Source organism: Ursus maritimus, unplaced genomic scaffold (assembly GCF_017311325.1).
Source record: "Ursus maritimus isolate PB19 unplaced genomic scaffold, ASM1731132v1 scaffold_1, whole genome shotgun sequence".
Lineage (NCBI taxonomy): Eukaryota > Metazoa > Chordata > Mammalia > Carnivora > Ursidae > Ursus > Ursus maritimus.
The window spans coordinates 102,547,240-102,557,661 of record NW_024423343.1 but is presented as its reverse complement, the minus strand read 5'-3'; positions in this window follow the sequence as shown (position 1 = coordinate 102,557,661).

The following is a 10,422-nucleotide window of genomic DNA, read 5'->3' as shown; positions in this document are numbered from 1 at the left end:
TCTAGCCTAGCAAGTATGGAGGCAGTCATGCCACATGGAACCAAAATTGTTCGAGGCAGGCAATTGTCCTGTTTTCAAACCCAGCACATTGATTAAACATCTAGCAAGTATGGAGGCAGTCATGCCACATGGAACCAAAATTGTTCGAGGCAGGCAATTGTCCTGTTTTCAAACCCAGCATGTATCATTGATTAAAGAAGAAAGGCTTTGGATGTGGGTACATTCATTGGTCCTTTTGGAACCTAGTAACATAAAACAACCTATGAAAGAAAGTACCTATCTGCCACCTGCAACCTCTATTTGACTCACCTACCTCTAGATAAGACTCAATATGGCTCACAAACTCATTCTAGATATAAATTTGCTTATATGCAAAAAGACTTATTCATTCAAAATATAGATAGGATGTATCACTCTATCAATCAATCATCCTATCTATCTATCTATCTATCTATCTATCTATCTATCTATCTATCATCTATCTATCTATCTATCATCTATCTATCATCTATCTTTCTATATATTTACCTCTCTCTATCTAATGACTTCCTATTCTAGGTATTGGTGATACAGCATACACATGCTCACTATATCTGTCCTCTCAGGGAGCTTCATTCAAACCAGGCTCTGACTGGGGAGAATTTAGCTTGAATCACGTTTCCAGTGATGTTTATTCCAGAGAGGAAGTGGGACACTCCAGGAATAATGAAGGTCAAGGCAAAGAGAAATGTGGGACTCAGGTGCTCAGAGCCTCTAAGAACAGCACACAATTCCTCAGGGAGCCAAATCTTATGAGAAACTTATAGCACTCTGCTGCCCACGTGTGCTTAAGCAAGATGGGGATAAAGAGGAGAACTGAGGGTGGGAAAATCAATCTTCCATTTGAAGAGAATATTATAGCCTCTGAATCAGTTATTACCTAGGGTCCTTCAGAGAAGCAGAACCAATAGGTGATGTGTGTGTGTGTGGGTGTGTGTGTGTAAAAAGACTTATTATAAGAAAGTGATTCACAGTTATGGAGGCTGGCAAGCCCCAAGATCTACAGAGTGGGTCAGCAAGCTGGGGGCTCAGGAGAACTGATAGTATAGTTCTAGTCTGAAGGTACCAGCTGCAGACCTAGAAGGAGCCCACGTTGAAACTGAAGTTTGAGGACAAAGCCAAAAACAAACAAACAAAAAAACCAACAAGCAGATATACCAGTTTGAAGTCAGGCAGGCAGAAAGAATTCTTTCTTACTTGGGAGAGGATCAGATTTTTTGTTCTATTCAGGCGTTCAATTGATTAGATGAGGACAAGCCACATTAGGGAGGGCAATCTGATTTACTCAGTCTCCTAATTGAAATGTTAATCTCATCTAAAAACACCCTCATCGGTATCTAAGAACAAAAGCATCTAGAATAATGTGTGACCAAATATCTGGGTATACTATAGGCCACTCAAGTTGACACATGAAATTAACCATCACAGCTACCTAGATCTTTCTTACCTCTGTATCTTAAGAAATTACTATGCCACTTGGCACACCAGATACTTATTAGATACCTATTAAAATCTCAATGGAATGCAATAAATTAATTATAGCCTGTTGCTACCTTGCAATGCCTGTAACTTCAAAGTAACTGCAATGATCTGGGTTTCAGTTATTTTCTTAATAGAATGAGGTATAATAATGATTCACATTATTTTTTAACTAAAACTATTTTGAGATAATTATAAATTTACATGCAGTTAAAAGAAATAATACAGAAAATAATTCATAAAAATACATGTACCCTTTACCCAGTGTTATGGGCTGGGTTGTGTCCCTCAGAATTCATATGCTGAAGTCCTAATACTTGGTACCTCAAAATGTGTCGGTTTTGAACATAGGGCTGTTAAATAGGTAATTAAAGTAAAATGAGATCACTCAGGTGGCCCCTGATTCAATCTGATTGGTGTCCTTATAAGAAGAGGACAACAGGGCACAGACATAGAGGAAAGAGCATGTGAACCCAAATGGAGAAGGTGGCCATCTGCCAGGCAAGGGGAGAGAGGAGGCAGAACCCGCTCTGGTGAAACCACGTCTGCTGACACCTTAATCTCAGACCTTCAGCCTCTAGAACTGCAAGGAAATAAATTTCTGTTGTTTAAGTCATTAAGCCTGTGGTATTTTGTGATGGCAGCCCTAGAAAACTAATATGCCCAGTTTCCCCTAATAGTAACATCAGGCAACACTAGAGTAAAATATCACAACTGGAATACTGACGTTGATAGAGTCAAGACACAGAACAGATGCATCACTACAAGGATTTTTCCTGTTGTTTTTTAGCATTACATCCATCTTTTTCCCACCTCCCTCTTCTGGTCCCTGAACGCCAGCAACAACTAATTTGTAAGAATGTCATATAAATGAATCACTGGATATATAAACTCTTGGGATTGGCTTTTTTCCCCCACTCAGAAAATTACATAGAAATTTATCCAAGTAGTTGTGTGCATCAGGAGTTTGTTCCTGAGTAGTATTCCCTGATATGGGTGAACCCCAGGATGTTTAACCAATCGCCCATTAAAGAATGTCTGTATTATCTCCAGTTCTTGGCAATTATGAATGGATCCATTTTGAATAACTGTGTACAGTTTTTTGGGTGAACATGAATTTTCATTTCTTGGGGATAAATGGCCAACTATGCAATTGGGTCATTTGGTTGTTACATAAGTTGTTTTATAAGCAACTAACAACTTGTTTTTCAGAATCACTGTACCATTGTATAATCCCACCAACAACATATGAAGGATCTAGTTTTACTATATCCTCATGAATATTTGATGTTGAGACTATTATTTTTAATTTCAGCTTTTGTGATATGTGCAAAGTGAAAATTCATTGTGATTTTAATTTATATTTCCATGATTGATGATGACGTTGAATATTTTTATGTGCTTATTTATATTTATATATATTCTTTGGTGAAATGTCTATTCATATCCTTTTCCCATTTCCCAAATGAATTGTTTCCATATTGAATTTTATTTTATTTATTTTTTTGTATTTTAGACAAAAGTCCTTTGTCAGATATGTGATTTGCAAATAGTTTATCTCATTCTGTAACATCACTTTTTTTCCCCCTGTTAACAGGATCTTTTATAGAACAAATGATTTTAAGTGTGCTGAGGTACAATTGCTCAATTCTTACTTTTATGGATCATGCTTTTGGTATCAAGTCCGAGAAATCTTTACCAAGGTCTTGGATCCTAAGATATTTTTCTAGTTTTGTCTAAGACTTTTATAGTTTTATGTTTTACATTTAAATTTGGGATATATTTTCGATTAATTTTTGGTACGATGTGAGGTTTAGGCTTAGGTTCTTTTAAAAGTTTTGCTTATGGGAGGCACTTGGGTGGCTCAGTTGTTTAAGTGTCCAACTCTTAATTTTGGCTCAGGTCAGGATGTCAGGGTTGTGAGATTGAGCCCCACGTTGGACTCCAAGCTGGGCGTGGAGCCTGCTTAAGAGTCTCTTTCTTTCCTTCCGTCTCTGCTCCTCCCCCTCCCTCTCTAAATAAATAAATAAATAAAGATAAAAATATAATAAAAATTTTGTTTGTTGATGCCCAATTTCTCTAGTACCGTTTGCTAAGAAGTTTCTCCTCCACTGAATTATGTTTGCTTGTTTTTTGTTCGTTGTTTGTTTTTTTCTTTGCATTTTTGACAACAAATCATTTGGACATATTTGTATGGGTCTGCTTCTGGGTTATCTTGTTTAGTTTCATTGATCTGTGTGTTTTCCATTCCTCCAACATCACATTGCCTTGACAGATATCTGTAGGTACACATCAGGCCTTATATTAGGTACAGTGATTTTCTTTGTCAAGTTTGCTTTAGCTATTGCAGGATATGTGCCTTTTTGTGTAAATTTTACTATGAGTTTATCTTTGCAAAAATGTTTGCTGGGATTTTGATAAGAATTGCATTAAATGTAATGATAGTTTAGGGAGAATTGACAGAATCATTGAATCTTGGACACATATTAATTTAGATTTTTTTTTCCATCAGCACTTTCTAATTTTTAGCACACCTATTCTATACATGTTTTATTAAGTTTACAGCTATGTTTTTAATTTGCTATGCAGTAGTTAAATGGCATTGTGTGCTTAATTTTGGTTTTCATGTTCATTGTTAGTATGTAGAAATGTGATTACTTTTTGTGTGTTGGTCTTGTATTCTGTGACCTTGTTGAACTACTAATTAGTTCTCGAGTTTTGTTGTTGTTGGTAGTTCCCCATGGATTTTTAATAGACAGTCATACCCTCAGCAGATAGGGGCAGTTTTGTTTACTTATTTCCAGTCTATGTATTGCTTTCTTTCTCTCATGGCAGTGGCTAGAGCCTCCATACTTTGTTAAATAAGAATGGTCGATGGGATCTTTGCCGTGTTGCCAATCTTAGACGGAAAGTACTCAGTCTTCCACTATTAAGTGTAATGTGGGTTATAGGAGGTTTTCGTAGATGCTGTTTATTAAGCTGAAGAAGTTCCCATCTATGTCTAGTACGGTTAAAGTTTTCTTATGAGGGGCGCCTGGGTGGCACAGCGGTTAAGCGTCTGCCTTCGGCTCAGGGCGTGATCCCGGCATTATGGGATCGAGCCCCACATCAGGCTCTTCCACTATGAGCCTGCTTCTTCCTCTCCTACTCCCTCTGCTTGTGTTCCCTCTCTCGCTGGCTGTCTCTATCTCTGTCGAATAAATAAATAAAATCTTTAAAAGAAAAGTTTTCTTATGAATGGGTTTTGGATTTTGTAAAATACTACTTCTGTATCAATTGATATTATACAATTTCTTTAGTCTGTTCATATATATGGCAGATTACAAGGATTAGTATTTGAATGTTAAAACGCTGTACCACAACCGGAGTAAATCCTGCCTGATAATGCATTGTACACATATTCTTTGTAGACATCGCTGGATTAGATTTGCTGTATTTTGTTGAGAACTTCTGCATCTAAGTTCATGAGAGATATTATCTGTAGGGTATTTTTTTTTTCTTTTTGTACTGTCTCAGTCTGCTTTTGGTAATAAAATAACACTAGCTTCATGAAAATGACTTGAGAAGTGCTTCCTCCTCTTCTGTTTTCTGGAGGTAATTGTATAAAATGGGTATTAATTTTTCCTTAAATGTCTGGTGAAATTCTCCAGAGGAACAATCTTGGCCCAAAGATTTATTTTTCAGGAACTTTAAATTAAATGGAGGTAATCTGAGAAACACTCTGCCTGCTCAGAGGGTGGGAGGAGGGGAGAAGAAGAGAGGATGAGGTGGGAGAAAAACCATCAGCTTTCTGCTCAGTCCCAATGAAATCACAGTGGGGAGGGAGGGCAGAGTCCTGTTTTTTCTGTTGGTATTTAGGTGGAGTAGAAAATAGATTACCAGAAAATATCTCCTAATGTTGGGTTGTCTTGTTTTGGGCCATTTGGCTAGGGTAGCAGGCATTCTTGGAGCTTTTTTAATTTGTTCCTGTTGGTGGTTCAGGATTGGATGTTTTCGTAGGGCAATAAGAAATCCAGGGAACCCCCTGCCATGCTATTCCTCAAGTCCTCCATTCTCAGAGCAGCATGCTTTCCTCTTCCCACCTTTCAGAGGCTTTCCATGTTTGTTTGTTGCTTTATGTGCAGGGCTTTTTTGCTGTGTGGGGGAAGACCTGTGAGGAATGGGACTCCTCCACCTTGACAGAACTGGAAACCCATCTGCTTTTCCCTATTTTTGTGAGAAAAAAGTGAGATAACGTTTGTGAGGATTATATGACGTGATGTTTAACTCAAAGCCTGGAGTATTAAAAGTATATAGTGTGAGCTATTAGGGGTCTTCTTTTTTTTAATTAATGCTGAAAATTTATTAAATACTTCGTTATTAAATACCTCATCAAAAATTAAGCCTGCCTAAGCTCTCTTCTAATAAATACAAGTTTCTCCTCTTTTTCTTAGCTGTCATTACCTTCTGAGTTCCTGTCATCTGCCAGGTGCTGGGTGTTTTACAGTTAGGGGGATGTTGAGTAGGGCATGTTAGGTGAGGGAAATAAATAGCACAAACATAGGCATCAAGGCAGGAAACCAGGATGCAAAATTGGGGTGTTTGGCATGGCTGGCTCTACAGGTGCGGGCAGATGGGTAGTGAGACGAAAGGTTGGTGTGACTACATGAAGGAAGGCTTGGAAGACGAGAATAAGAAATCTAAATTTGATTCTGTAGGCTTTGGGAAGCTCCTGAGGATGTTTGAGTAGAAGACTGCCATTTTCAGAGATGTCACTATGGAGTAGTAGTTTAATTACCTTCATTGCGTTGGTTTATTTAAGATTTTGGATGCCATGAACCGGGACTGTGGAATTCCACTCAGTCATTTGCAGGTAGATGGAGGAATGACCAACAACAAAATTCTTATGCAGCTGCAAGCAGACAATCTGTATATCCCAGTAGGTCAGTGAGCCTTCATTACTTTACCTTTCAAGAGTAATATTTCTTTTGGAAGAACTGGTATTTTAGGCATATGTAACTGCAAAGATGTTGATGTCGCCATGTTCCCTCAGTGAAGCCCTCGATGCCCAAAACAACTGCCCTGGGAGCTGCCATGGCAGCAGGGGCTGCAGAAGGAGTTGGCGTTGGAGTCTCGAACCTGAGGATCTATCAGTAGTCACAATGGAGTGGTTTGAACCCCAGATCAATGCGGAGGGTATGTTTAAAAAATGAAAATTTCGGGGCATCTGGCTGGCTCAGTTGGTAAAGCACATGCAGAAATGGGCACCGTTGGTGTGTCTACCCACACACACTCCTCCTAGTTATGGGGAGGCATGCGGGAATGTATCCCCGTCAGGCCTCCCAGCCTTTCCACAACACCTGAAGCCTGTAACACCTGGGCGACACTGCTCAGACATCACTCACTTCAGAAAGCTTTCCAGGGTCCCACTTATGTCCCTCCTCCGTCTTCCCACAGCACTCCCCACACATCTCAGACTATCAGCCACCATAGTGAACTGTCATGGCTTTGTCTGCCTCTCCCAACATACATGAGTCTCCTGAAGGGCAAGGACTTTGTCTTTTTCATCTCTACATCCCTACATCAGGACAATTTCTGGCTTGTACTTGGCTCTATAGGGGTCTTCTAATGCCTTTGGTGAGAAATAAGTTCAGAAGCAAGAAGGATGGGGAAGAAATGAGAAAAATGGAGAACAAGGAAGGCCAGGGTATTTAGTGCAGGTTAACACTGTGAAGGATTGAGGTGACAGAGGTCTCCCCATTGTGGTGCCAGATACTCAGTGCAAGAGTACATCTGGTGACCGAAAAGTGCTGGGCAGGACTAGGCAGTCCTCTCTCCTGTCTTTCAGTGTTAATCCACTTCCCTGATGTCAAATATTTCTCAGTGGGAGAGAAATGTTGGTGGGCTAGTGGGGAGAAAGTGAAGATGAATTTTTATTTGCATCTGAGGGTAGATAAAATGAATTATTTTAATTATCTGCACTTTTTTCTTGGCTTTATTACAAACTCACATTCAGAATATCTACTATAATCTAGTAGTAAAAAATTCAAATTTAAAGCTATGTCAACAATCATGCAATAATTCATAGAGGTAGGGGGCAAAAAAACTCTGAGACTCAAAAATAAAATATTAATGTTTGGTGATTTAGGAACAATGCTAATAAGTAAAATAATGCAGAGTCAGGAAATGTAAATGTAATTGCTGTATCAATATTTAATCATAATATTTTATCAATCCATAATTCTTTTCATTTCTCTTGAATTCTGATTGAAGTTCATTTGAATCATAAAATTATCATCCATCTTTTATAAACTTCACTAATATAAACAAATTCAAACATCGATAATAAAATTAATTTTATAAGTCCATCAGATAAAGGTCTTTTTTTTTTCCTAACAAAATAGTGGACATTTTTTTTTCAACAGCTAATTTAACATGTTATAAGTTCACTGCTAATAGCAGGCTGAGAAAGCTTCCAGCAACCTTAAAGAATCATTGAATTCAACATCTCTTTTTAGAAAGGATGATATCCACATGCTGCTAGATAAATTAAGTTTTCCTTCCCTTCTTTTTCACTTGTTTTTTGACTTTATGGCAAACATTTTTATTTTGAAACAACTTTAAACTTAGTTAAAAATGACAAGAAAAGTACCAAGAATTTCTTTAAGCCTTTTACCTGGATTCAGCAATTGCTGAAATTTCGTCACATTCTATTTTATTATTCTCTTTCTGATTCATTAGAGAGCAGGCAGCAATTACTGACTCCTTTCCCATTAAGTATGTCAGTGCAACTCCCCAAATTATCCCAAAACTAGAAACTTAATGTTAATACAATACTATTGGCTACAGTACAGATTTCAAGTTTTGTTGATTGTCTCAACAATGTCTGCTACAGCAATTTATACTTCTGCTCTGGAATCACACTTCACATTTAGATTTGGTATCTTTTTCTTGATATATAATTCACATACCATGACATTCACCCTATTAAAGTGTATGGTTTTTGTACTTATTAGGATTTTAGTATATTCACAAGGTTCTGTAACCATCACCACTATCTGGAGCTCAGAATATTTTTATTACTCCAAAAGAAAAACTCCATATCCACTAGCAGTTATGTTTCATTCTCTCCTCCCCCAGCCCTCGATGCCACTAGTCTGATTTCAGTCTCTTAGATCTGCTTATTCTGGACAATTCATTTATATGAAATTACACCATGTGCGGCCTTTTGTGTCCGGCTTTTTTCACTTAGCACAATGTTTAAAAATTAAGCTATATTGTAGTGCATATCAATATTTTATTTCTTTTTATGGTCAAATAGTGTTCCATTGTATGGATATACCATCATTTGTTTACTCAATTCTTAGTTGTTGAACATCTGTGTTGTTTCCATTTGGAACTATTATGAATAATGTTATTATGAACATTCATATACATGGTTTTCTTTGTGTGAACATATGTTTTCGATTCTATTAGAAATATATACCTAGTAGTGGAATTGTTGGGTCATATGATAACTCTATATTTGACTTTTTGAGGAACCGACGAATTGTTTTACAGAGGAGCTTCACCATTTTATGTTTCAACAAGGAATTGATGAGGATTCTAATTTCTCTACATACATGGCAATACTTTTTATTCTCTCACTTTATTGATTATTGCCATCTTAATGGGTATGAAGTGACATTTCATTGTGGCTATAATAACTATTTACCTAGTGGCTTGTGATATTGTACCTGCTTGCATGCCCTCATTGGCTATTTGTATTCTTTGGAGAAATGTCTATTCAAGTCCTTTGAGAAATGTCTATTTGAGTCCTTTCTTTATTTTCTAATTGGGTTGTTGTCTCTTTGTTGTGTTGTAAAAGTCCTTAATATAGTCTGGATGCAGAACTCATCAGATATATGAATTGCAAATATTTTCACCCTTTCTGTGGGTAGTTTTTCATTTTCTTGATGGTGTCCTTGGATATGGAAAAACTTTTAATTTTGATGAAATCTAATTTATCTGTTTTTTCTTCGTATGTTTGGGCTTTAGGAATTACATCTAAGAAACCATTACCTAATTCAAGGTTACAAATATTTAAACACATTTTATTCCAAGAGTTTTATAGTTCTAGCTCTTAGAGTTTTTTGATTTTTTTTAGTTAATTTTTGTATATGGTGTAAGGTAGGAGTCCAACTTCATTACTTTGCATGAGATTACTAGCTGTCCCCCAGCACTAATGGTTGAAAAGACTCTTCTTCCTCCTACTGAATTGTCTTGGTACCTTTGTCAAAAATCAGTTTCCCAAAAATGTGCGGTGTTATTTCTGAACATTCATTTTTATTCCATTAATTCATTTGTCTTCTCTTAATCCAATAACAAACAGAATTAATTTTTTTGCTTTGTGGTAAGTTTTGAATTCAGGAGGTGTGAGTCTTCTAATTTTTTTCTAATTTTTTCTTTTTTTTTGTTATTATTTTGGCTATTCTGGAACCCTTGCATTTCTACACAAATTTTGAAGACCAACTTATTAATTTCTTTTAAAAAACCCACAAAACAAACTTTAGCTGGTTTGGATAGAAATTGTATTTTATCTATAGATCAATTTGAACAGGATTGCCATTTTAATAATATTAAATCTTCCAGTAAATGAATATGGTATGTCTTTTTATGTATTTAGTATTTTATAATTTCTTTCAGTGATGTTTTGTAATTTTTACTGTACACGTTTTGTAGTTCTTTTATTTCTACTTAATTTATTACTTTTTGCTTTTGTAAATTAAATTGTTTTCTTAATTTCATTTCCAGATTGTTCAATGCTAGTGTATAAAATCACGACTAAATTTGTATATTGATACTGTATCTTGAAACCTTGCTGAATTTATTTATTAGCTCATAATTTCTCATATATTTTTATATGTTTCTGAGGACTTGCTATAC